Raw genomic sequence first — 27,469 nt, 5'->3', positions numbered from 1 at the left:
GGTAAAGTGCAGAATTGGGTCCTCCCAGAACCTAGGATGGCTTTCATTTCTTGATTAATCTCTGAATTCCTATCTGTGTTTGTCTCCTCATTACCCCCATGAAAGCTTCCTTTTACAACATATGTTCCATCCCTGTAGTGGCCTTTCAGAACTTTCTCTTCCTCTAGGTGCCCAAAATCCCCAATCACAAGACTCCACTTCTAGCTTGCTACTGTTCAGAGGAATTTTTTTCACTTCCTTTATCTTCCCCTCTGAATTCCTCTGTACTGTGCATTATCCTCCTTTCTGTCTCTGGTTTCATGTCAAAATATCTCCTGGTTAGTCTATCTCTTTGACCTTCATCCAGAGAAAAGGTGGGATGGGGGAGGGAGGAAAGAGAGAACAGACTATTTCCTTGCATCCTTGTTTCTTCCTGTCTTTCTTGAGCCCCTGATCCTCCTACTTTCTCAGCAACACCAGTCTTTAAAGCTAACTCCCCAGAGCACTCTTTTGGCCTTGCTGTGCCTCCTGTCATGTTTTCCACATTTATCTCCTCAATGCCCAGACTATGGTAATGGTCTGATTTATTTCTTCATCAGCCCTTACTCACAATTCCTTCCAGGTTCATGAACAACTTGTGACACACCCAACCACCTCCTTCCCCCAAGTGCTGCAGAGCACTCAAGATACCTATGGCCTTGTGCCTCTCCCTTCCCTTCGCCTTTGTTTTTTAACCCTATACTTCTGCAACCATCCTGACCCCACCTTTCTAGTTCTTCCTCCTTCCAGGTGTCCCCATCACTTTCCTCGTGGACCCCGTCTTTACACCCTGTCCCACTCTGCCCTCTGGTACCCCAGCTCTTCCAGATTCTGTTGGAATATGGATCTCTGGTCCAAAAGGTCCCCCGCTAAGCGTCAAAGTAGGAACTGTTCAAAGGCATTCACCATATCTTATTCATTGTCTGCCATACAGAGCTAGGACCAGAGTCACAGAAACTCAATAAAAGTTATTTAATCTGAACTAAATCATTTTAAAAACAACATCTGAAAGTCAGTCAACTGATATAAAACTAAACATCTCTCTGGTTTTCCACACCCCAAACAACCTCAGTTAGCTTCAACCACTTCACACATGCTTTATTTTAATAATTTCTCAAATCAGTTTCTTCCTTCCTTCTTTTCTTTCTTTCTTTCTTTCTTTCTTTCTTTCTTTCTTTCTTTCTCTTTCTCTCTTTCTCTCACTCTTTCTTTCTTTCCTTCTTTCTTTCTTTCTCTCTTTCTCTCTTTCTTTCTTTCGACCGGGTTTCTATGTGTAACTTTCTCTGTGGCCTGGAACTCAGAGATCTGCCTTCTCTGACCTCTGAGTTTTGGGATTAAAGGCATGCACCATCACCACTTAATATACTTAAATTGTTGTACACCTCAAAAACTGCTAATGTTTATTCCTTGCCTCACAATATGGCCCCAAATACCTATAGGCCAAAGATCTAATGCAGTTAGAAAAAAGAAGAAAAATATATGACAATTGTCAGAACATAGGAAACCTTTACAATTCAATCCTCCTTCCTTGAGGGCTGAAATTGTTGCTTTTCTGTTTGGTTTCTCTTCTCTCTGTCTTCAGCTTCATCTGAAATTGTTAACTTTTCTGTTTGGTTTCTCTTCTGTCTGTCTCCAGCTTCATCTGTGACAGGGTTTCCATGCTCAAGTTTCAGTTTACATGCAACACAGCCCAGCTACTCCCAACACCTTCTGAGCCATGAGACCTCAAGTGTCTTCCCTGAAGTTTCTGTTCCCACCCTTCACTGGTTTGATCTCATCATTTCCTAATCCTGAATTCTAAAGACTCCATATGTTCATTGCTGATCACAAAAATGTCACTACACAAACTGGGGATGGTCAGCCACTCATGACACATGCTCAGCTGATCCCAGTCAACTGGGATTACCACTGACTGGGGGGGGGGGAGGCTAGAGAGAAGGCTCACAAACAGATTCCCAAGGTACCTATATGGGCATAAGATGGTTTAGGATATGGAGGATAGACAAAGGCTGGCATCTGTCAGACAGACCAGTATGCTGTGTTTCACAATCACTGAAATACCTCGCTTTGCCCTATATAAAGACATGATTGTATGCTAATCCAAAAAATTTAGGACAGTCATATTAACTACTATGATTTTTATCCTTACATGCCATCTTCATGTTTCAGATTATCACACTTACTCTTTAAATCTGTACAATTAAAATAATTTTAAGAACATTAATCTCTGAAGCGTTACTTTTTCTTGCTGGGTCTGGGTGTACATCACAACCCTGACAAAATGCATTCCTGTCTCATGATCTCATTACACACTTTGGTTATTTCACTCCATGACTCTGCTCAAATATAGAACAATCTCTGCCATCATCTGGTTAGGTCAAAATCTACTAACCAAGGGCATAAGTGGACATAAAACAATTCACAAAAGAGCCTGTGAAGAACAAGAAATGAAAGCCAACAAAAATCACTTGAGCACAAAGAATGAAAACTGAAAATCAATTGGACTTCTGTCGGTTTAGGCAGCACGTGCATTATGTGATGGTTCTGTGAAAAAACAAAGTGGAGAGCAAATGTATTTAACCATGTCAGAATTCCACAAGTATGTCCAAACACAGACTTCAGGAGAAGAAATACACATGACATCAAGAATTTTTTAAATAATAGGGCCACACAAAGCAGTGTTGAAAGTCTGTGAAAGCTGCTGTTCTGTAAGTGACTGCTGGCATTGTAAAAGAATGAAGACCCACTGGGCATTGATGGTGCACACGCCTTTAATCCCAGCACTCAGGAGGCAGAGGCAGGTGGATCTCTGTGAGTTAGAGGCCAGCCTGGTCTATAGAACAAGTTCTAGGACAACCAAGACTACGCAAAAAAACTCTGTCTTAAAAACAAAGAGTGAGATCCCTTTAAAAAAACACTCCCCTGACATGATTCATTTTAGAAAACACAGAAAAACCTGAAAAGAAAAACAAAATTATAGAAAACCCAGAAATACCTGAAAAGGAAACCAAAATTACTCTGTAATCTGGGTGTCTAGAGAAAGCCACTCCCAACATTTCCGTCCTCTCTTACTATGTCCATGGTTAATTTCTCTCTCCTTTTGCAATGCAGCTTCAATCAAACTAAGTCCTCAACTTACTGTTTTATTAATTTTTAAGTTGTCCTACCAACAACTTTTACTTATATTTTCACAACTCTTCAAAAACATCCATTTTTAATGGTTTAAAGTATGGACAGGTAATAGAATTGGGTTTGGTATAGTTTGGGCTGGGTTTGAGGACAGTCTTGCTGTGTTGCCCAGGCTGGCCTCACACACCTGGGCTCTAGCAGTCCCTGAACATCCACCTCTTGAGTAGCTGGTAGTGCACCTGGCTGGATCTTTAGCAACAAAAATTTTTCAGTGCGTAATGCAATCTATGTTTTTATAAAAACTTAGGAGAATCTATGCATATATTATATATGTTATTGTGCACCTTGATAGTTTCTCAAAAAAATCCAGAGATACCCTTAAGAACACATAAAGTAAAACAATGCAAAAAAAATTTAAAGGACTCTAAATGTTAACATAAGGACTAGGGATGTCACTCGGTGGTCCAGTACTTGCCTAGCATACTCTTTAGCACAATAGGAAGAAACTGAAGAATATATGGTAGCAAAAACTAAAGTCCATACCCATAGTAGGACGTCATTAACACATAAAATACATAATTTTAGCCAGACAGTGGCTAAACAATGACCATAGCCCTCCCTCCTCCCCTCCCACTCCCTCCCCCCCACCTACCTTCCACTCCCCCTCAATTCACTGCTCCTCCATATTTGCTCAGAAAGGGGTAGGCCTCCCATGGGCATCAACAAAACATGGCATATCAAGCAAGCACTTGCCCTTGTATTCAGGCAGAGGCAAGACAATCCAACATAAGGAATAGGTTCCCAAGAGCCAGTCAAAACACCAGGGATAGCCCCTACTCCCATTGCCAGGAATCCCACAAATAGACCAAGCTACACAACTGTCATATATATGCAGAAGGACTATGTCAGTTCCACTCAGGCTCCCTGGTTGTTGCTTCATACTTGGTGAGTTCCCATGAGCCAGGCTAGACATTTCTGTGGGTTTTCCTGTAATGTTCCTAAACCTCCTGACTCCTACAATCCCTCATCCCTCTCCTCAGCAGGACTCCGGAACCCCAATGTTTGGCCAAGGGTCTCTGAATCTACCTTCATCAGTCACTGAATAAAGTCTGTCTGATGACAACCAGGGTAGTCACCAATCTGATCACGGGGTATGGCCAGTTCAGGGTATACATCCACTGTTGCCAGGAGTCTTAGCTGAGGCCATTCTTATAGACTCCTGGGAGTTTCCCATGCATCAGACTTCTACCTGACTCCATAAAGTGCCCCCTTTCCAGTCATCTCTCTCAGCACTCACCCCCTCCACCACCCCTGACTTAACTTGATCCCTCAAGTTCCCATGTCCACCTGCCCCCAGTCCACCCAGGAAATCTCTATTTCCCTTCCCCAGGAAGATCCATGCATTCACTCCTTGGTCCCTCCTTGTTATGGAGCCTTTCTAGGACTGTGGATTGATTATAGCATGATTATTCTCTGCTTTACAGTTAATATCCACCTAAAGTGAATATATACTATGTTTGTCTCTCTGGGTCTGGGTTACCTCGCTCAGGATGATTTTTTTTCTAGTTCCACTATTTGCCTCAAATTTCTTGATGTCATTGTTTTTAGCAGCTGAGAAATATTCTATTGTATAAATGTACCACATCGTTTTTATCCATTTTTCAGTTGAGGGGTATCTAGGTCGTTTTCAGGTTCTGGCTATTATGAATAATGCAGTTATGAACACAGCGGATCAAGTGTCCTTGTAGTATGATTGAGCATCCTTTATAAAGGCAGACCTACCAGAATAACATGTGACTTCTCAAAGGAGACTCTAAAAGACAGAAGGGTCTGGATAGACCTCTTGCAGGCTCTAAGAGACCCTGGATGCCAGCTCAGACTTCTATACCCAGAAAAATTTCAATCACCATAGATAGAGAAAACAATATATTTCATGACAAAGTCAAGTTTAATTAATATCTATCTACAAACCCAGCTCTGCAGAAGGTACTAGAAGGAAAACTCCAAAGAAAGGAAGTTAGCAACATCCTCAAAAACACAGGCAATAGATAATCCCACACCAGAGAAACACACACACACCAACACCAACAACAACAAAATTACAGGAATTAATAATCACCAGTCTATTGATATCTCTCAATATCAGTAGACTCAATTCACCAATAAAGAGACACATGCTAACAGATTGGATATGCAAACAGGATTCATCCTTCTACAGTATACAAGAAACACAACTCAACATCAAAGACAAACATTACCTCAGAGTGAAAGGTTGGAAAATGATTTTCCAATCAAAGAGCCCTAAGAAGCAAGTTGGTGTAGCTATCCTAATATCTAGCAAAATAAACTTCAAACCAAAATTAATCAAAAGAGATAGAGAAGGACATTTCATATTCATCAAAGGAAAAATCCACCAAGACTATGTCTCAATTCTAAACATCTATGTCCCAAATACAAGGGCACCCACATTTGTAAAAGAGACAACACCCCACTCTCATCAGTGGGCAGGTCATTCAGACAGAAACTAAACAGAAAAATAATGGAATTAACATGTTATGACTCAAGTGGACTTAACAGACATCTATAAAACATTTCACCCAAACACGAAAGAATATATTTTATCCTCAGCACCTCATGGAACCTTCTCCAAAATTGACCATATACTCAGTCACAAAGCAAGTCTGAGCAGATACAAGAAAATTCAAATAGGCCACTGTATCTTATCAGATCACCATGGATTAAATTTAGAGTTCACCAACAACACAAACTACAGAAAGCCTACAAACTCATGGAAACTGAGCCACTCTCAGTTGAATTACCACTGGGTCAAGGAAGAAATTAAAGACTTCTATAATTCAATGAAAATGAATGTACACATCACTTTTTTATTTAATGTATGAATACAGAAAAACACATTCTAAACATCACATGTGAAAGCACACTGTGGGACATTAAAGTGCAAGACAGCCTGTCCCTGTCAAAGAAGAGGAAGAAGAAGAGGAAGAGGTGGAAGGAAAATTTGAACACAAACTAGTAATCGATAACTGTTATTGCAATGCTGATGAATGCTCTTCAAATCTTTTTGTTCATACTTTAATAAAGACAGGAGCTGAGCCTGTAGCTGTGGATAATGTTCTTCCCTAGCACTCATGTAGCCTTACATTCTACCCTCAGTGCTGAGCATGGTAGAGCACACCTATAATTCTTCCAGTACTCAAAGGTAAAGACAGGAAGATCAGACTTTCAAGATTATCTCCGACTATGTAGTGAACCTGAGGCAGTCTGGACTATGTGAGACCCTTTCTATCAAAAAATAGAGAGAGAGAGAGAGAGAGAGAGAGAGAGAGAGAGAGAGAGAGAGAGAGAGGTGGGCAAAAAACAAGGGATTGAGTTAACCCCCAAACCCTAGTGACCTAACTCCACAATGCATATTTTCTCTTAGTACAGGTCTACCTAGCTAGAAGTTTAATTCCTCAAGACATGGGCTTATGGACACTCCACAAGATGCAAATGCAGTTATGTCCCCTTTAAAACCCAAGAACAGCTTAAGAGTTCACCCACTCCTCATCCCAGAATGAGGCTCCTACCTCCACCACAGCCCAAGGGCTAGAACTATGGGTGTAAGCACAGGAAAAGGGAGATAGGTAGAAAATAACGACCTAGAGTGAAAAGTTTAGTGAGTGCCACTCTTCTTGTCACACATGTGCACACACACACACACACACACACACACACACACACACACACACACACACAAGAAAAATCACACCACTTGTACAATTTAATTGGTCTCATCCTTATTTTTTCTCAAAGGCTTCCCACATACACATAATTAAATATCTTCATGAGCATGTAGCTACACAACTCTGCTCTTAAGTCAGTTTCACTGTTAGAAATATTGCTTTCTGCCATGTCTTTCCATGAGTGTATAACATGTGTTTTTCATTTAATACATATAACTAGTCTTTGAGGAAGACATACAGTATAGTGCTGGGTATACTATTTATAGGACTGAAAATTGACTTGAATCGTAGTCACTTTCCCAGGGTCTGACAGTAAGTCACACACAGTAAGTAGGGTTCGGGATTGTCATACTGTAAAACCTATCCTGGTGTGTGTGACTTAAATATCTATGGCTGAGTGAGGAGCACACCACTGCATTGGTGATTGACTTGGAGTGAGAAAGGCTGCAACAAAAAATGGGGATCCGGTAATGACCAGCAACCTGTGAACAACAGCACTACGGGACCCACCAGAAGGTCAATAAAGTTTTCTAATGCTGAGGTTTTCTGGGAGAGCCTTGTGTAGCATGCTTGAAGCTTTGAGTCCAATTGCTAGCACAAAAAGTAAAAATAAAATGAATTTCCATCCTTTTCTTTTTCTGTGAGATCTTTGGAAAGATAGTTGGTCTCTTTGAATTCATTAAAGTCCCTGGATCCTTAGACCATTTGAGAGGGTGGAGCACCCCAGGAATATAAATAGTATTGCTACTCCAGAAATCTGAAGCTAAGCCATATTCCAATCAGGAACAGAAGAAAGAATAATAAATTTTAAAATTGTCTCTTAAATTAACTATATATAGTATACTTAATATGTGTTCTCTGTTTAAAATGGGAATTGACATGGTGCCAGTCATAGCCTATAGTGTTTTTCATATATTCTTGTCAATAATTCTACAAATTGTAGGACTTATTGTGTGTTGTCGTATATCTCAAATTATTAATAAACTAATAGATTTACATTTTCAAAATGCCAAAGCAGTCATTAAATATTACCACACAATTGTCCTCTAAAATAAAAAACTAAATCACACACCAAATTTTGTCACAATAAGGCCATTTCAAAGTTATCACTGGAGCGGATAGACATGTGACAAATTTTAATAGTTCTTAGCTAGTTTTACATCAACTAGACATAAGCTACAATCATATGAAAGAGGGAAACCTCAACTGAGAAAATGCCTCCCTATGATAAGGCTATAGACAAGCCTGTACAGCATTTTCTTAATTAGTGATTGATGGAAGAGGGCCCAGCCCTCTGTAGGTGGTACCATCCATGGGCTGGCAATTCAGGATTCTATTAGAAAACATGGTAAGCAATCCATGAGGAACAATCCAGTAAGTAGCACTCCTCCATGGCCTCTTCATCAGCTCCTGTATCCAGGTTCCTGCCCTGTTTGAGTTCCTGCCCTGACTTCCTTGGATGATGAGCAGTGATGTGGAAGTAGAAGGCAAATAAATCCTTTCCTCCCCAGTTACTTTGGTCATGGTGTTCATCACAGCAATGAAAACCCTAACTAGGACAGGAAATAGCACCAAGATAGTAAGGTATTGCTGTGACAGACCTAACCATGTTATTTTGGGGGAGCATTGTGGAAGGTCTTTGGAACTTTGGGCTAGAAACGCAATTGAGTATTCAAAGCTTGATAAGTTGTTTTATGAGAGTTTGAGAGCTAAGTGTTATAGAAATGCAGACAGTGGAGCCTGGCTTGTGAAGTTCCAGAGGAAAGTTGTGAGAGTCATGTAAAGACTCTACAGGGGCCATTGCATATTTTGAGTGAAGAATCCAGTTCTGGTCAGCTGCAGCTGAAGAATTGGCCATAATTAACAAGAGACCAGAACTACTTGTGTAAACCTTTGCTTTTCTGTGACAATAAATGCTGGTCAGCTGAAGAAGCTGAGACATTAGGGGTGATTAAGAGGAGGCCATCATTGAGGTCAAATCTTCTGGGAAGAGTTTCCTCAGTCAATACACAGTCAAGTTGTGTTCTAGAGGTGGACAAGGTTGTACCTTGTACTGGAAGCTGAACTTGGTAGTGCAAGAATCACCCAGGTGGTACTGGGTTTAAAACCATGAAGGGTCATGGAAATCAACTGAGGTTTGGCACTGGAGAGGCCAAGAAAGGCCACTGGTGAAGATACAGGCTCAGGAGTAGTTCAAGGCCCAGGACTGAAGGACTCGTGCAAAACAATTGAGGCTTATTGGTGCCATAAAGAGACCCAGGAGAGGCTATTGGTGAAAGTGCAGCCTGAGTGCAGCAAAGATACAGTGTGTTGAAGATGCCAGTATTGTGGGATGACCACAGGACAGCAGCAGCCCTGGAGTGGAGCCAGCCTGAGCCTTAAAGATAAACTGTGTATACTGCAGAGGATGGATCCTGAGAAGTGACCCAGACTCTTCGGAGAAGACCAGAAGATTGTGAATGGATCTCTGAATTTAACATTGAGTGATTTACACTGTTAGTTTTGCTTTGCTCAGATGGTGATTGTGCCTTGGTCCTTTCCACTAGAAAAAAGTACTTAATTTATTTTCTGGGTTGTTTTTTTTTTTCTTTTATTAACTCTTTGTGGATTTCACATCATGTATTCCGGGTCCCACTTATCTCCGTGTCTCCTCACATCCACCCCCTGAACTTGCAACCTTCCCCCCAAATCAAAACCAAATTTAAAAGAAAAACCAAAACCAAACAAAACAAAGAACAAAAAAAAAAAAAAAAGGTTTTTTAAAAAAAGAAGAAGAAGGATCTTGTCATGGAAGCTGTAGTGTGGCCTGGTGAGTCACAGTTTGCCCTTCAGTCCATACATCTTTACTAGTGTTTATTGCTATGAGTCATTGGTCTGGTTTGAGGACTCTGTTTCTGTTACGCCACCAGTAATGTGCTCTCAACAGAGCTTCTCTTGGATATCCTGCTGTTGTCCTGTGTCATGGAGATCTCAAAGCAGGTTTGCCCCCTTCACATTGCTCTAACAGTTCTTAGTTTCAGTGGATGTTGGGCTGGGGCAACTCATGGCCCTGGTTCTGGGTCTGGGTGGTAGCTGGGTTGATCAACTCACTAGCTTTCCCTTATCATCACTACCCAGATGCGCTCTCCAGCACTGCCTCGGCTGGCTCACCCAGTGCAGCCTACAGCAAGGAGCAGGGCCAGTTCTCCAGCTCTCAGACCCTCAGATCTGAGTCCCTCTCACTCATATTGCTAGGGCCAGCTCTACTGTTTTGCCCAGGCAAAGTACAGTGCCCTCTCTCCTGATTGCTAAAGGAGGTTTGGTGTGTGTGTGGGGGGGGTGGGTGTCAACTCTTCTCTTGTGGCTTCAGGGCTGGATCACCTGAGACTCCACAACCAGGTCATCTCTAGTGTGCTGCCCAAACAGGAAGCAGAGGCTGCTTTCTCATGCACTGCAGCCAGTGAAGGTCAGGGCTAGCTCCCCTACTCTTGCGACCTCAGGGCCATGTGACTCCAGGGCCAGCTCTCTCACCTGCTGCAGATGGTAATGGGTGAAGGGGGGCATCTTTCCTTCACCCATTCCACCACATGGGAGACTAGGTGGGGCAAGGTCAACTCTCCTGTTCTCATGCCCTCAGGGATGGCTCACCTCTGTCCCTGACTACAGGGTCAGCTCTAGTGTGCTTCCCAGGTGAGGTGCATGCCTATTGTGAGAGTGGGGTCATCTTTCTTGAGTGAGGGAAAGGGGGGTGAGCTCTCCCCTGAGGGGTAGGGCCAACTGTCTTGCTGCAGTACCTAAAGAGGGGCAGAACCAACCATCCAGGGCCAGTGAAGGGCGGGGCTGACACAGCACAGCATGGTTTCAATAATCCCCAGGCTAATACAGACCATGGACATCACCACAGACCCCAGCTGCAGTAGGACCATGGACCCAGACAGGGCCCTTGGCAGCAGCTCGGGCCCAGACACCACCATGGCCCCGTAGCACCACAGGCCCCTCAGGTCAGCATGGACCCAGCAGCAGCATGTCCCCCAAGCATCCACATGATTCCAGGTAGCTGGCCACCTGGGCATATGCAGAGCCCTCGGTGGCAACTGGAACCATGGATACCACCCCAGGCCCTGACCTTCGTAGGGCCACAAACCTAGTCATGGCCCTAGGTAGTGGCACATGCCCAGAAGTCTCCATGGCTCCAGGTGGCAGCACCCAGATCAGCATGGCCCAGGATGTGACATGGTTCTTGGACACTGACATAGTCTGAGGTGGCCGACTAGACCCTTGTCCGCTGCATAGCCCTTGGTGACAACAGGAGCCCTGGACATCAACTCAGACCCTGCCTGCTGTGGGGCCAAGGACCCAGACATGGCCCTCTGCAGCAGCCCTGGCCTGAATGACACTATGGCCCCAGGTGACAGCACAGGCCACTCAGCTCAGGATGACCCTGGTGGTAGCATGGCCCTAAGATGCCCTCATAGCCACAGGTTGTGACCCAGACCCCAACAACCTATGTGGCCTTTGGTGTCAACATGGGTCATGGACATCAATACAGACCCTGTGGTAGGACCACAGACTCAGTCATGGTCCTAGGAAGCAGCCCAGGCCCAGATGTCACCATGGCCCCAGGTGGCAGCCTAGACCCCAGACATCAGAATGGTCTTTGATTATCTCAGGAGCCACAGACAGCAACAGGGTCATGGACCCAGACATGGCCCTCAGCCTCATCCCTGGTCCAGACAATACCATGATCCCAGTGGATAGCACTGACCACCAAATTGGCTTGACACTGGCAATGGTCAACCTGTTACCAACATGGTAACAGGTTTCCACCCAGACCCGGGGCATTCATCTAGGCCCTGGTGGCAACATGAGCCAGAGACATCAACGCAGACCCCAGCTGCAGCAAGACCACAGACCCAGACATGGTCCTCGTTGTCACCAGGGTCCAGAAGTCCAGGTTGTCACCAGGGTCCCCAGTGGTCATACAGTCCACCCAGATTGATATGACCCCTGTAACAGCATGGCCCTCAGACACCAACATGTCCTCACTACAGGCCCCTGTACATCTCCCAGTGACAACGGGAGCCCCAGACATCAACACAGGCACCCTCAGCTGCCTGAGGGCCCTGGATCAAGACCTGGCCCTTGGTGGTAGCCTAAGCCCTCGTATCTCCCTGGACTTGGATGGCCAGTGGCCATTCACATCAACCCATTCCTCACCACCCTCACTTCTCCAGACCTGCCTCTCTCCCAGACCACAAATCATTCCACCTCTCCCTCTTCTCTCCCTCCACCTTGTACTCTCTCACCACAATGGTGCCCAACTGCCCGATGCCAGGGCTCTTGGTTGGGTCATAAGTGGGCTTGGTTGAATACTGGCCATCCCAGCCATAAGGGATGGCATGGAGTTGTTGTCTTTCCTCCCTCCTGTGCCATCATCTAAAAACCTCAGGCAGCACTTAGTATGATGGTACCTTGTTGCCTGGTGCCAGAGGGGGATTGATTGTGACCTCTGCAGACCCACAAGTCTTGGGGGTGGACATCATCTATGTCCATCACAGACTCAGCTATTTTCTGCTTTACAACATCTCAAAGTTGAGAGACTTTAAACTTTAAAGAGGGGAAAGAGAGACAGAGACAGAGATCCTGGAGTTTTACAGAGATTTTTGGATTTTAAAAGAGAGTAGGTATTTCTAAATAGATGTCAAGTTGACAGGGGGTTTAGTGTAATAGTAACCGTAACTAGAACAATGGTCAAAGCATTTTTTCCTCCACACAAGCTGTTGGTAAAGAAGGCCCCAGAGTCTCCCAAAACAATATAGGTTATTGTTACTGTTCTTGTTTGTCCTCCATAACTAAATGATAAAACCCCATTGCTGAAGACACCACACATTTGGGTTGCAGAACATACAGAAATCAAGCTGGAAGTGAGCTGGCAATGTCCTCCCTTCCCAGTGGCTTTTATAGTTCTAGAAGGTGCTATGCAAGTGGCTGGGGGAGAAGTCATTCATGGTCCTAATCAGCTATGGACCCCACCAACTACCATTCCAGCTTCCTGGCCTATGTCCACTGGTGCAATTGGATGAGGCCCACTCTGCAATCAGGAATGCTGTCAATCTAGTCAAGAGCCAGCAGCTAGAAAGGTCAGGCAGGGGCCCTAGAGGGTAAACCTGAAACTGTTGTCTTGCTAACCGGACATGGTGTCAAACTGTCTTCTAAATACTTATGCTCACACACATAGATCGGTGCTGCTCTCAGCCCTCATCAGAGAAGGTGCCCTTTGCAGTGATCAGAAGCTACAGCAGAGATTCACAACTGGTCAACGAGTGCTCAGGATAAATGACTGTGGAGCACTCATCCCTAAACAGGACGGCCGTATTAACCCCTCCAAAGCACTGAGAATAGCATGGAAGGGTGGGTGGAAAGACTGTGAGAGTCAGAGAATGAAGAAGAGTGCCTTCTGGACAGGACATGGCCATTAGACTACAAACTCACTGCAACTGTGATTGCTGCACAAGACCTGCATAAGACTGAACACTGCCGGTACACACCTTTAATCCCTGGGGTGGGGCAGGGGGTGGCAGAGGCAGGAAGATCTTTGAATCTGAGATCAGCCTGATCTACAGAGTGAGTTCCAGGATAGCCAGAGCCACACAGAAAAACCCTATCTCTGAAAAACAAAACAAAACAAAAAACCCAAAGGGCAGGATCCATCACCATGTCATCATGAGTGGAGGAGAAGTGTCTGAGGCCCATCCTTCCCTGAGTGACTATCAGAAGTTAATGGTTGGTGGAGGAAGGTGAGTCATCCCCCTTAAGTCAGTGGTTCTCAACCTTCCTAGTGCTTCAAACCTTTAATATAGTTCTTCACACTGTGGTGACCCCCAACCCTAGAATGATTTTATTTCTACGTCTTAAATGTAATTTTGCTACTGTTATGAATTATAATGTAAATATATGCTATGCAAACCTGATGGGATCATGACCCACAGGTTGAGAACCACCGTCTTGAGTGGCTATAACCACTGATAAAGTTGTCCATGTTCTGGTAAATAACCTCCCACTCACACTCATGCTATTACCATGATTATACTCAGTGAGTCAAATGACAAAAGTTGGACATGAGGGGAGGAGGGTTGCTTGTTGGGAAAAGGAAGAATCTCAGCAGGAAAGAGAAGACTGGGAGAGAAAAAAATCAGAGGTGAAAATGACCAAAACTTCACTATATACTTACAATTTTCAAAATTTTAAAACAAAACTTTGAGACAAGGCTTTACTATGTAACTCAAAGCTGGCCTTGAACCTGGGACTGGAATTACAGGCCTGAGCTACTACGCCCAAACTAATAGTCACATGTTGCTTACTGAGAAGTGTTTGATTCCTAAGACTGCATAACAAATTGTCATAGACTTAGGTGGGTTAAAACAATAGAATTGTATTGTCTTACAGCTCTGGAGGCTGGAAGTTCAAAATCAAGGTGGCAGCAGACCCATGCTCATTTTGAAGGCCCCAGGGGAGGGTCTTGTCATCCCTCTTTCTAGTCTTTGGTAATTCCCAACAATTTGGGGCTGTCCTTGAGTCTTGACCTGCACACACAATCTCTGCCTCTATTGTTATGTGATTTTCTCCTTATATCTGTGGCCAAATTTTGAGGACACTGAAACCTACCCCAATCCAAAAACCACCTCATCCTAAATTATTTTCATCTACAAAGAAAGTCCATCTTACCAAACAAGGTGACATTGACAGGTATAGGGTAAGGGTTCCAACATCTTCTGTGAGGAGACAGTTTGACTCACAATGGCAACTATAAATACATCATCATGTCTTCCTGGAGATGCAGGCAATGGCTACAGAAGGAGACTCTATACTCTTATACTCTATATTCTATACTCTTCCCAACTCCAGTGGAAGACTGCTGAGTCAGTCTCATAAGGTGAAGGTTAAGCACACAGTTTCAGTCCTTGGATGGGTTTGGGAGATTAAAACAGAATGAATATCTGCCCATATGTAACAATTTTTAACCTCTTATTAATCAATAAAAGAAGCTCCAGGCTACATGTGGGGGTACAGGCCTTGAATTCTAGCACTGTCCAGGAGACAGAGACAAGTGGAGCTCTGTGAGCTCAAGGCCAGTATCATCTACACCATGAGTTCTAGGTTTGTCAGGGCTTCACAGTAAGACCTGTCTTGATGGATGGATGGATGGATGGATGGATGGATGGATGGATGGATGGATGGTTCAAGCAAACTCCCTTACAAACAAAAGTTGACAACTAGGCCATTTGAAAGCTAAGAACCCCTGTAATCCTTTTTCTCTTTTTCTGAGAGCAAGAATTCTGTCATTCAATTCATGATATTTAAATGGTATTGGACCTCACAGTAGTCCTTGAATGAAATAATCAGCTATCAAAATTGGCCAGATGATGGTGGTGGTGGTAGTTGTGGTGGTTAATAGCAATAAATCTAAAGAGACATTGCTAAGAATTCAGTGGCCTCTGTTTTTATCAGAAGAAATAACTTAAAAGTAGAAAAATGCATTCAAGTGTTTATCATGCCTTATATAATAAGCACAGATAGAGATCTGGATCTTATTCTTAAAATAAAAAAATTAACCAAGGCTCAAAATAAATATATTCATCAAGGAACAATAGTCTTGTAACAATGTCGCCTTTAGCAGAGTACCTTGGGGTGATGAATCATTGTACTTGCTGATCTTACAAGTTCACATGTAATTACAGAGGCATGGAAGTTAGGGGGCTGGTGGTTGTTTCACACAGAAGCCTAGCAGCAGACATCTAATAAACACGGAGAGGTTTGTACTCAAATTATGTAAGAATTACAACAACCCTACCAGGAAAAAACTCTCTAGTCAAACTGTAAACTGATTTTTCACTTCCGTTTCTGAGTCATTTGTTGCAAATAGCAATCCAAAAATAAAAGCACACAATCAGGAAGGGAATCAAGCTAATTCTGTAAAATATATATAGATATATATTAAAGTATTGATTTCCAGAGAAACAGGATCTGTCTTCCCCTTCCCTCCCCTTTCCCTCTCCCTCTCCATATTTATACATCTGAATAGATTTGCTATATATAGTCTTTAGTGTATATGTTTACACACACATACTGAGAGAGAGAGAAATATCTTAAGATAGATAGATAGATAGATAGATTTAAGATGTGCTTATCTACCTAAAATTTAAGGAAAGTTTACAAGGAATATTCAAAAATTACTAATAATGTATTTTTCTTTCAGCTTAAATTAATAATTAAAACTTCCAGGCACCAAATTTTAGTTTATATTTGTGTTTATGTCATATAATATATGCCACTCTTTTCTTCTAAAAATTAAGACCTGGAATGAAGCCCCTGCTCCTGGAAGCCTAACTATTCCTGACTACCCTGTCGTCTTAACTGATTCTGATGTCTTGTTATCCCTCTTTCATCTCTTACTTCTTCCCAGTCTTATTCCCACACTTAATTCTGGGTTCCCCACCCAATTGTTTCTCTATTGGAACTTGTCACCATGAAGACCTGGCCCTCCCAGCTTCAACTGATCACCTTCAAATGTTGTAGTGGTGGCACATGCCTTTAATCCCAGCACTCAGGAGGCAGACACAGGCCAATCTCTCTAAGTTTGATGCCTGACTGATCTACAGAGTGAGTTCCAAGACAACCAGAACTGTTTCACAGAGAAAACCTGTCTTGGAAAAAAAAAATGTTGCAAGATGCCCAGTAAACCTTTACCTCTGCTCCAACGATCAAAGCAGAGAAGAAAAGTCACAATTTCTAGAAGCAAATAGAACAACAAGATCTAAATTCACAAGAGTTTAGCTGTATGAATTCAGCCCTCCTCCTACTTGTTTACCCTCTTCCTGGGTACCTCTTTACCAAGACTTGAAAGTCCAACCACAGTGACATCACCAGGGGCTGGGTGGGAACTGTGTCTTCTGAATAATCAGCCTATGATCCCCTGTTGCCAGACTTTCGAAACAGGTCCTTCCTATTTCCTCCATCCTGTCCTGAATCTACTAAAGAAACTTCTGACATATTATGTAAGGCTATCAAAATCTCTCAATTCCACAAATCCTAGAAATGTCAAAATTCTAGACATGGTTGTCTAGTTTTTCCTAAATCCCTAGATACCCACACAGCTGTAGCTCTTTCTTTACTAAGTCTGGTTCCTAGGCATCATAAATTATGTTTTCCAAAGAAATCTTCCATTGTTATTCCTGTAACCTCATCAAGTCTGTGGCCCAACAAGTCTCCTTTTTCCATAACATCCATGAATCAAACCTCAGCTGAACATAACCCAATGGGGTTGACATTCCTGCTTGTGTTAAATGAATAAGGAGATACAATGATTTGGCAACTTAAGCTGACAAACATTCAGGGCCTATCACACCAGAAGACTGGGAAGCTAGCAGGAAAATTCCATGAACTTTGCCCAAAGAAATTTAAGACAGTAGATGTTGATGCCCCATTCTCTAGCAATAAATTGACTATTCCTTTGAGTCCTTTACACTAGACAGACCAGGGATCCAAATGAAGGCAGAGATTGGATATGTCGGTCAAATGCTGAAAACGCTGCTTAGAGCATTCTCCTGTGAGACTAAGCCACCAGCATGACTTAACAGCTACAAAATTCAGATTACCACTGAGCAAGATCTTTGTCCAAAGACCAGCATGGTTGAATGAAAGGAGTTACTTTATAAATAATGTCTAGAGAACTGAAACTTCTAAGCACAGATCTGAAATGACTTAATGTTGAACATGCATGCTAGATAAATACAGTTGCATGTGTAGACAGATACATCATGGTTAAAGTGAAGAGAGAAAATCTATTAGTGAAATTACAGAAGACAAATCTGTAACAGTCATTGTCATGTTTAATCTCACAGTTCTGGCCACTTGCCTTTATGTGATAGATGAAGCTGATAATAGAAGAATTACCAACTGGGAATAAGGGCAACATTTTTCACTTGGAAAATTGAATTTGCTGAATTAGCAGCCACCAGCCTGTTGGACGAGAAACATAGACATGCACTAGTAGCAAGAACAAATACAGCGTGCTAACAGCTAACAGCCCTAGAAAAGGTACAGAGCAGGCTTTCTCCTCACTGATGAGACTAAACGGAACATCCATTGCTCCTTACCAACACCCATGGTGTTGTACTTTGACCCCAAACAGAAAAAACTGAATTTATATATTCGGGAAATGACCAAGAGGCCCAAAAGAGATGCCATAGGTAAATACATGATCCAGAAACTCATATTCACATTTCAACACCCTAAAGCCATGAGAGAATCTCTTTGGTGTTCTTGAAATCTGTAACAGAAATTATAGACAACCAGGTTTTATCATAAATGAGTTTAATATATGATCAGAGCAGATCACCAATCAGTGTGGTGAGGAGCTAGAACACAATAATTAGGCCTGTGTACATGAGCCTACAAATAAGTTTCAGGGGGATAGCAGAGCTTGAGATTCCAAGCAAGCTTTACCATGCCTACCATCAAAAATAAAAGTCATGGACAAAAATGTACAATGGGGAAAAAATCATGATAGTCTTCTTAAAATTCATGCAAGTTTTCAAAGTAGAGGACATAAAATCAAGATGAGAAATATGAATGGAAAAAGATACAGTAAGTATAACTGATAATCAATATAGCTAGAGAATGTACAGATTAATAAGCAAGTTATAAATAGCATAAATAGATACTTCACTAAAGTAGCAACGCCATTCGCAAACACACAAACATGTAAATCCTACTTAACAAAAAAAAACACTAATTTGAATAAGATTTTTTTGCCTACCCAACTAGCAGTAATTTTTTAATAATACTTAATTGTATTTCACCCCTGCTAAGTCTAGTAGGAGACAAAGAGACTGAGACTCCTTGCTCATAAGAAATGTTTGAAGAGCCCTCTGATGTAGGAAGGAATCTGTAGGGGACTGGCTCCTCGTGCTCCCCACACTAAGGCAGCACTGTGGTGCCAGGCCCTCCCTCTTTCCAATCTGCAGGCCCTCCCCAGATGATTATAGACCTCATCCTTCAAATCCAAACTTTAGCCATGCTGTACTACACTAATCTTTAATTAGTCACACTCTTAGCCCTCAATCCCTGAGCTTGTACCTCTTTGTCTCTTGGAGCTTCTGGTTTCTGCCATGTCTCCTGAACTTGAGCCCTTTCCTACCTATATCATTAATAGATGCTCTTTCTGCCTAGTCCTGGCCTCCCCTGCACAATCTTGACATGTAGTGGGGCACTAATTTATATCATAGAGTTGACTACAGTAGTCAACCTTGCTGTATACTTTCTCTGGTCCAAGCATCACACATTACTCAATGGAGTGCTCACAAACCTCTGAGACCAGTGGGAAGTGATGTTTCTGTTTTACCTGTGGGGAAGATGTGAAGAACTTCCCACCTCACATAGCTGCTGATTGCAGTCAACAACATTTTGACTCCAAAGTGCCCCTTACCTCCCCAGACACCTGGAGCTTTGATTACACTCAGCAATCTGAATGCTGTGATTTTACTTACAGAATAAATCTCTACTATAATAAACAATATAAATATGAACTCTTACTGCTTTTACAGCACCTAGCTAGGACAATCCACTATTTCCTGCAAAACCAGTCAATACTAAAGAAAGCAGAGCCTGATATTATTTTCATGAACTATCATTTTCTATGGTCTTTCTAGGAATGGGAATTGACAGGTTAAAACAAAATCAAACAAACAAAAAGTCACCCCATCCCATAACACTGACTGGCCATTGGCAGACAGGTGAGCACTGTCAAATGAAAAACTAGATATATCCCAGGGTGTTGGGTGGGGCTTTTCTGTGGTCCCAAGATAGGCACTCGAATTTATAGATGAAACTCCACACACTAACTCTGCATACACAAAGGGTTGACATCTTTCTTGAGAACAACCATAGTGTCTTATCCACACCTTGTTCCAGTCCACCTGAGAAGCTGCAGAAAATGGAAATAATCAGAGGCCTTTTCGTACGCAGTGCCTTATTCACAATAAGGACATTTTCTTTACCATATTCCACAAAGCCAAGTTCCCTGGGGGAGCAGGCCATGTGCCACTCCCAGACAATTCCCTGCAGAACCAGGAAAGGCTATAGGAGAGAAATCAGGCATCCCTCTGCCTGGTGAATGGACAAAATAGAGCTTGGTAAAGGAGTTCTAGGCTGTTCTTGATCCCCAAGACTTGAACCCACTTTATACTGAAGATTTCTAAAGACAAGTGTTTCATAAAGCAGTCCCTCAAAAGAAGAACAGACATCCTGGTGGTACCCCTTCTCATTCCACAAGTAATGGAAGAAAATCTCCATGGTTTCCTTTACATAAATGGGGCAAATGTGCTATGTACATAGAGAGGAAAAATAAATTGACACCCTACAGGAGAGGAGTCTCTGTGTGCACATGGCAGACCTGCCCCTAACCTTCTCTAAGAAGCTCAAGTTAGAAGTTGGAGGCCAACACATTGCCACCAGAATTACCAAGAACCAGAGTGACCAGAGCCAGACCAAGACACCTCCCTGAAGTTGGCAGGTGGCTACGTATATGAGCCTGATGTTAACTCCTGCATCCAAATAACCCCACTCCAGACCTCAGTCCTCAATCCTGGATCCTCCCTGGCCTAGAGTGTAAAAAGAAGGGGAGGCAGGAACTTAAGAAACTGTGTTCTCCCTTCCTCCCCCGCTCCTTCCTGCGCTGACCCTCTTCTCTATCCTGCCCCTTTTTCTCTGCTCCTCTTCATCTCCCACTTTCCCTCTCTCCCCATTTCCCTTCTCCCTCTTTTCCTCCATCTGTCCTTTCCCTCTAATTCATTCTCTGGGTCCCTCCAGCAATAGCTTGAGGGAAGAATTTCCATGGGAGACTGGGCTGATCAGGATGTTGGTGGTCGCAGAACATCAAGGAGAAAGGACAGAAGCACAGAGGTTTGGGGACGGGGACAGAGAAAGATTCTCTATGATACTCTACTGAAAGATGATCACCACATTGTATTTGTCCAAGCCTGGAAAAGGCACAAGAAGACTGGGCCTTGATGGAAACCATGGGCTCTGGGTACCTCTGTGTCAACACAGGTTTATTGGTTCTAAAACATGTGCCACTCCAGTGGAGGATGCCGACAGTGAGGAAAGCTATGCATGTGTGGGCTCAGGGGGCATATGGGAAGTCTCTTCCTTTCAATTTTGCTATACACCCCTAATTGATTTAAAAGATAATAAAGTAGAGCTGGGGAGATGGCTCAGATGTTAAGAGTGCTGACCTCTCTTCCAGAGGACCCAGGTTCAATTCCCAGCACCCACATGATAACTTACAACCATCTGTAACTCCAGTCCCAAATGATACAATGCCCTTTTCTGGTCTCCACAGGTACTGCACACATGTGATACTTGAACACTTTCAGGCAAAACATACATACACAGGAAATAAAATTTAAAATCTCAAATAATAATAACAATAATGATAATTTACAGAAGAAAGTAAACCAGCACATGGTTGTCACTCAATTTATTTTTCTAATAAGGTACCTTTGCAAATATTAAATTAAAAACAATAGTTCTGTCTTGTTAACTTCAGTAAACTGGCATCAAGTTGAAAGGAATGGACTATTGATATCCATAACTGCAATAATTAATCTCAAACTAATCATAGAAAATGAAACAAGCCAGGTCTTAAGTGGCACATGTTTTATGCTTCAATTTCTATGAAATTCTAGGAAATGAACTTATCTTTTTTTTCCTGTTCTTTAATTTGAATTAGAAACAAGATTGTTTTACATGTCAATCCTGGTTCCCTTCTCCCCCCTCCCCTCCTCAATTACCGACCCTCCCAACTAAAACCCTACCTATCACATATCCTTTCTGCTCTCCAGGGATGGTGAGGCCTTCCTTAGGGTGTCATCAGAGCCTATCGTATCCTTTGGGATAGGGTCTAGGCCCAACCCCTGTGTCTTGGCTCAGGGAGTATTCCTCTATGTGGAATGGGCTCCCAAAGTCCACACCTATGCTAGGGATAAGGACTGAACTACTACAGGAGGTCCTGTAGATTTCCGAGGTCTCCTCACTGAAACCCATGTTCCTGGGGTCTGGATCAGTCCCATGCTGGTTTCCCAGCTATCTGTCTGGGGACCAAGAGCTCTCCCTTGTTCAGGTCAGCTGTTTCTGTGGGTTTCACCAGCCTGGTCTGGACCCCTTTGCTCATCACTCGTCCTTCTCTGCAATTGGATTCCAGTTCTTATCTTTAGTGATGGGAAGCAGCTCAGGAGTCTGGGAAAAGGGAAGAAGGGACAGAGAGGCCTTGGAGAGCTGGAGAGAGTCATCGTTCAGAGGTGTCACTCGTGTCACAGTCCATCCATAGGCATGATTCAGACACGAGTGGCTTCTTGTAGGTCAACCGAACCTCAGTTAGAACTCAGATATTAAAGATGCCACGAAAGGAAATGAAAGAAGATCTCACAGAAAGAACGGGGAAGGCCTGGCTGTGTGGAAGTCAAGTCCTCTCATACCCCATCTTAGCACACGACACACTGTCTTACAAGCACACTTTTCTGAACCTCCCCCAAGGTGACCCATGTTAAAGAGCAATGTGCAGAAATGAAGAGACAACTCTGCTTTTCTAATCTTATCTGAAAATAAAACAATTCCCTTTCTATCACTTGCTAGAAACCAGGCTAGCACAAATTAAAGACTAGAGTCAAATCCAAGAAAGACTCTGTGTTTCCACATGGCAGGTAGTCCTTAGATGGAACCTAACATGTGAGTCATCTTAGAACCAAAGAGAGTTGTGACCCAGTGTCCAGGAATCAGCCGCACTGTGCGATAGTGCAGATGGGTCACAAGAGACCTGGCCGGCTCTGCTCGACAGCCTTCAACCCCTGCTGGGAAACAGGCCCTTTTCTTTCTGCTCAGCTTTATTTTTCTTTTCTCGATGATATTTCTTCCCCGAATCCATCCTTATTTGAATCAGTATAATAAGAATATCCTATCTGCTGCCCTATGAAAAGCACACTAAGACTCAAAAAAAAAAGTCATTCTAACTACAAAATAACTCTACTATATGTTGCTTACTTACAGAACTAAAATTGATTTTTCCCCCTCCACCATAAAATGGGCCAGATTCTCAACAATATCCCATCCTAGTTTGATACCATGATTGCCATAAATAAATTCCTTACGCACTCAAACCAGTTTTGCCCTTTTCCCAGGAGGCTTTTGCAATGCTCAACATAAACCCAGCTCCCTCATATGATGCAATTGTGATTTAGGAAAAGCAAAGACCATCGTCAATACACAGTTTCGTCCGCCCACTCCAACAGCCCAATCTAACTGCAGCCAAGTCCCCAAACCCTGAAACTCCCACCCACAAGCTGCCAAACCCTCTGGTTGCCCTATCACTGGCAGATGCTACAATGCTCTGTCAGTAAAAGGTTTGTGAGAAACTGAAAAGTGTACAAAATCAAACAGAATGCAGAGACATTTTTACTGAATTCAGTGTTTTAGGTTTCTGAAATGCTCAATGCTCCAGAATTGAGAGACTTGGAGTCCATAGTCCTCTGCCCCTCTTTTTTGGCCCATTACTTTTCTGTTCCGAGGAATCGGAAATGGTGATTTGGAAAGAATTTGAACTTGATGTCATGAAACACATCAGATACACAACTCTACAAAACACTGGCCACTGAGTCTGCAGCTGTTGTGGTCCTCACTTCTGTGTTTAAGCAATATGACGACTACTCACTGGTGGGACACAGGTCCTCTGCTGAAGGAGAAGCCATACTCCATTGTTTACCACAGCTTCTAAATGGGGCTGAGCTCAGGACACTAACCTCATACTACTGAAGTCCTAGAACCACAGTCATGTTATTCCTGAAGACCTCACTGGGGTCCTTTATCAAGTCATAGGACTTGTTCTGGTCTACAATGAAATCCCAATACTCTGCACCCCCATGGTGCATGGTGCATGGTGCATGGTGCATACATGGGAAAAGGTAAGCCGTGAAATTTTCAACAATTGTCCCTGCCAAAGAACTCAGAACTGTAAACGTCCCACACCTCTATAGCCTTTCTGTGTTCTCTAACCCAATACAAACCCACCGTTGTCATGTGTAATTTCCCATCCATGTCTCACCTCTATGCTAATAACTCATCTGTTCCAAATCCCTAAAACTGCTTCTAGGATCACATGGGTTTAACCTGATTCTTTTCTTCTAAAGGGCTTTTAAAATTACATTTATTTATTTGTATTATGTATGGGTATGTATGGGTACATGTGGGCAATGGCATGTGTGTGGATGTCAGAGGACAGCTTAAGAAATTCACTTCTTTCCTTCCACGAGGTGGACCCTGAGGATTGAACTCATCAGACTTGGTAGAAGGCACATTTGCCTACTGAGACATCTTGACAGCCCCTGAACTGGATTCTTAATGCCTTCCTTCTTCCCTAGAACTGTACCCCCTTGTCTAAAAGACCCTAAGTCTTAAACTCAAGCTTCTTGTCTTTCCCAACCTACCACCTCAGATTTTGCTTCACTCGGTACCAGAATGCTCTTCACTGACTCCTGAACCTTGAGCCTCCCTTAATTAGTGAAATATTGCTGCAGTAGTGTGCTTGTTTTCAGTTTACCAGCATGGTGTATGACTTCTATTATGCTACAGCAAATTAGTACAAATTCAGTCGCTTAAAATAGCACATATTTATTATTTTGCATTTTTATACATCAGAACCCCAACATGGATCTGACTTGACTAAAATCAAGGTGCCTTCAGGCCTGTACTCCATTCTGGAGGCCTTAGAGAGAACACATTTCCTTGCTTCTCCTAGCTTCCAGAGCTCACCCACATTCTTTGACTCATGGTCCCTTCCTTCTTCAAAGCGAGTACTGGGATACCCAGCTGTCATCCTCTGGCTTTCTCTGCCTGTCTCTGCCACCTTTAAGGATCCTTATGACTACATGGAGATATTAGAACAGGCCATGGTAACCTCCTTGTACTATGTAAGCTGATCAGAGACTTAATTCCTCTTTGCCATGTGAACATGTTCAGATTCTAAATACGAGGTGGACTGCTTTGACAAGGCAGGGTACATTATTCTTCCTGCAAGGTTATTTCTCAGTTTTCCCTCTCCTTTTCAGAACCTTCAACATTCCCAGCCCATAAGTTTCTTTAGAGACTGGAATCTGGATTGACTGAACCCTGAATGGCTACAGGGCCATATTCTCTTTTTCCCTCTCCCCTCAGAGATCTGAGCAAGCCATTGGCCAAGTTACTCTCTATCATTGAGGCTACTCTTCAGCCCTTTGCATGAACATTCCAGAGCCAGGGAAGGCTGGGGGAGTCTCAAAGCAGAGTAAAGTGGCATATGATTTGGAGACCAGGCATCCAAAAGGATCAGTTAAGTCTGGCCTTGCTACTGACCAAACACAACACAGACTTGATAGACAACACTATGAAAACCCACCGCACAATAAAGCAACCTGCACATTTTGGAGATAGAGAAGACCCAACTCAGACAATTATGGAATTGCCCTTAAAGAATCTTATAAACCACCTTGAAAGACTTACACATATTTTTTAATCTTTGAAATAAAGACTTGTTGATGGGGGAAGTCCTTCTGTGTATATGTTTGTCTTATTGGTTGATGAAATAAAGCACTGTTAGCCAATAGAAAAGCAAGATAGGTGGAACTAGGAGTTGAGGAGGATTCTGGGAAATGTAGTAGAGGGACAATCACCATGTGAGCCTGGGAAGATAGGACACATTCTGCCAGTGTCCTCAATAAGATAAGTTTATAAAATATATAGTTTAATAGTTATGGTTGATACTTAAGACAGAGTAGCAATTAAGAAATCCTAGTCACTGGCCAGCAATATTGTACCTAATATTAATCTCTGTGTGTTATTTTGGGGGCCCTGGCGGCTTGGTGGAAAGATTTTTCATTACAACTTGTGGCTGAAGAGATGGCTAAAGCAGTTAAGAACACTGGCTGCTCTTCCAAAGGACCTGGGTTCAATTCCCAGCACCCACATGGTAGTTCAAAACTGTCTATAACTCCAGTTCCAGGGTATCTGACACCCTCAAACACATATACATACAGGCAGAACCCCAAAATATATTAAATAAATCTTTAAAAAGAAAAAAAAAGAAATAAAGACTCACAGGGTACTACAATGGTAGAACAGATGGTTCCTTCCCATCCGTCATACTGTATCCCCAAATGGTTGCATCTTACCTACCTTAAGTATAATATCAAAATCAGGAGACTAATATTTTCCCAATATGTATTACTTCTATGCAAATGTATATGTCTACACCCACTGCTCAGTTGGAATCCTACACAACTGGCAGCATAACTCTGTGGGATTTACAGACTTAGCTTCTAGCAGCAAGCCTGGATCAGGTGGCTTCTAAGTATATAGTAAAGCACAAAGAACTTAACAAGAACCCACACCAGTCATGAAAAACCAAACCTCAGACTTCCCCTCTGCTGCTGAGAGCCCTCTGTCCTCTGGCACACCTGCTGAAATGAAGAACTGATCCGGGAACATCTTCACATGGTTCTTCCCTGTATATGGGAACTGTCTCCAAAGATGCCGGGCATCTCAGAGAAGAAAGACAGGAGAAATGCCCGAAATGCCATCCCAGAGCCTTATTCTGCTCTGGCTCCAGCAAGAAATCCAGACAGGTCCTCTAAGTCAGTGCTGCAGAACATCACAGTGTTGCTCATTGAAAACGTCCTGGGAGACTCAGATATTTCTATTCACAGATCCAGAAAGGGAAACTTGAGGGGATTAGAGGGAAGATGGCTCAATCATAGAGTAGCTAATGGATGTTACAGAATGCATAACCAATTCTTCAGATTATGTGCAACCAACACAGTTTTTAGTATCCATGCATCTGTCTTGGGGTAGGTGCTTCCAAAAACCTCTACAAACTGTTGAAACTTTAGCAGCACGTATCTGAAGATAGATCAGAGATACACAGGGTTGTGTAAAATGGTCTGGTGAGGCTAACGAGGCCAGTGAAGAGGCTGGTGGAGGACCGGGGGTGTAGCTCAGTGGTAGGGGGCTCTCCTAGTGTGCATGAGGCCCCGGCTCAAACTCAAGCCCTGAAAACAAGCAAACAAAAAGGCTGGTTAAAATAATGATAGTAAAACCATAAGGAAGCAAAAGCATTCACAGTGTTTGAGGGTAGAAACAGAATTGACTGAACTCTGGCTATCTCACTCATCAACTATCACCCAAAGAGGCCCTAAGCTTTCCAGGGCTGTTCAACTTTTTGACATGGCAATGGTGTCATCTGCAAAAGTGTTGGATTATACCCAGGCTCATAGGATGCATGTCATCATCCTACAGGTCACAAGTTGGAAACAGCTGATTGTTGTGATTAATTTGTGGAGAGTTAGACTGAAAATGTTACATTGTTTTCACTATCATTATTAGGACACCCCCCACCAGCCAATAAGTACTTAGTAAAGCTACTCCAGTTGTCCTGACAAGCACACCTAATGTTCTCATGTGCATAGACTGAGCTTTCCCAGTGTGCTTAGAGAGCTTCCCAGCTAGGCATAGTGACA

At 42.9% G+C, this 27,469-nt stretch overlaps 1 long non-coding RNA gene across 1 annotated transcript in view; it reads right to left on the bottom strand.

Annotated features, from left to right (window-relative positions):
* LOC107978492 overlaps window positions 1-27,469 on the bottom strand; it is a 74,337-nt gene that overhangs the window by 13,579 nt on the left and 33,289 nt on the right. The window contains exon 2 of the long non-coding RNA XR_004768265.1: window positions 26,411-27,001. This is a non-coding gene — a long non-coding RNA (uncharacterized LOC107978492). The remainder of the gene's footprint in view (window positions 1-26,410; window positions 27,002-27,469) is intronic.

This window comes from Cricetulus griseus, chromosome 2 (assembly GCF_003668045.3).
Source record: "Cricetulus griseus strain 17A/GY chromosome 2, alternate assembly CriGri-PICRH-1.0, whole genome shotgun sequence".
In the NCBI taxonomy this organism is placed as follows: Eukaryota; Metazoa; Chordata; class Mammalia; order Rodentia; family Cricetidae; genus Cricetulus; species Cricetulus griseus.
The sequence above is the reverse complement of the archived record's forward strand: the minus strand, read 5'-3'. Positions and strand labels throughout refer to the sequence as shown.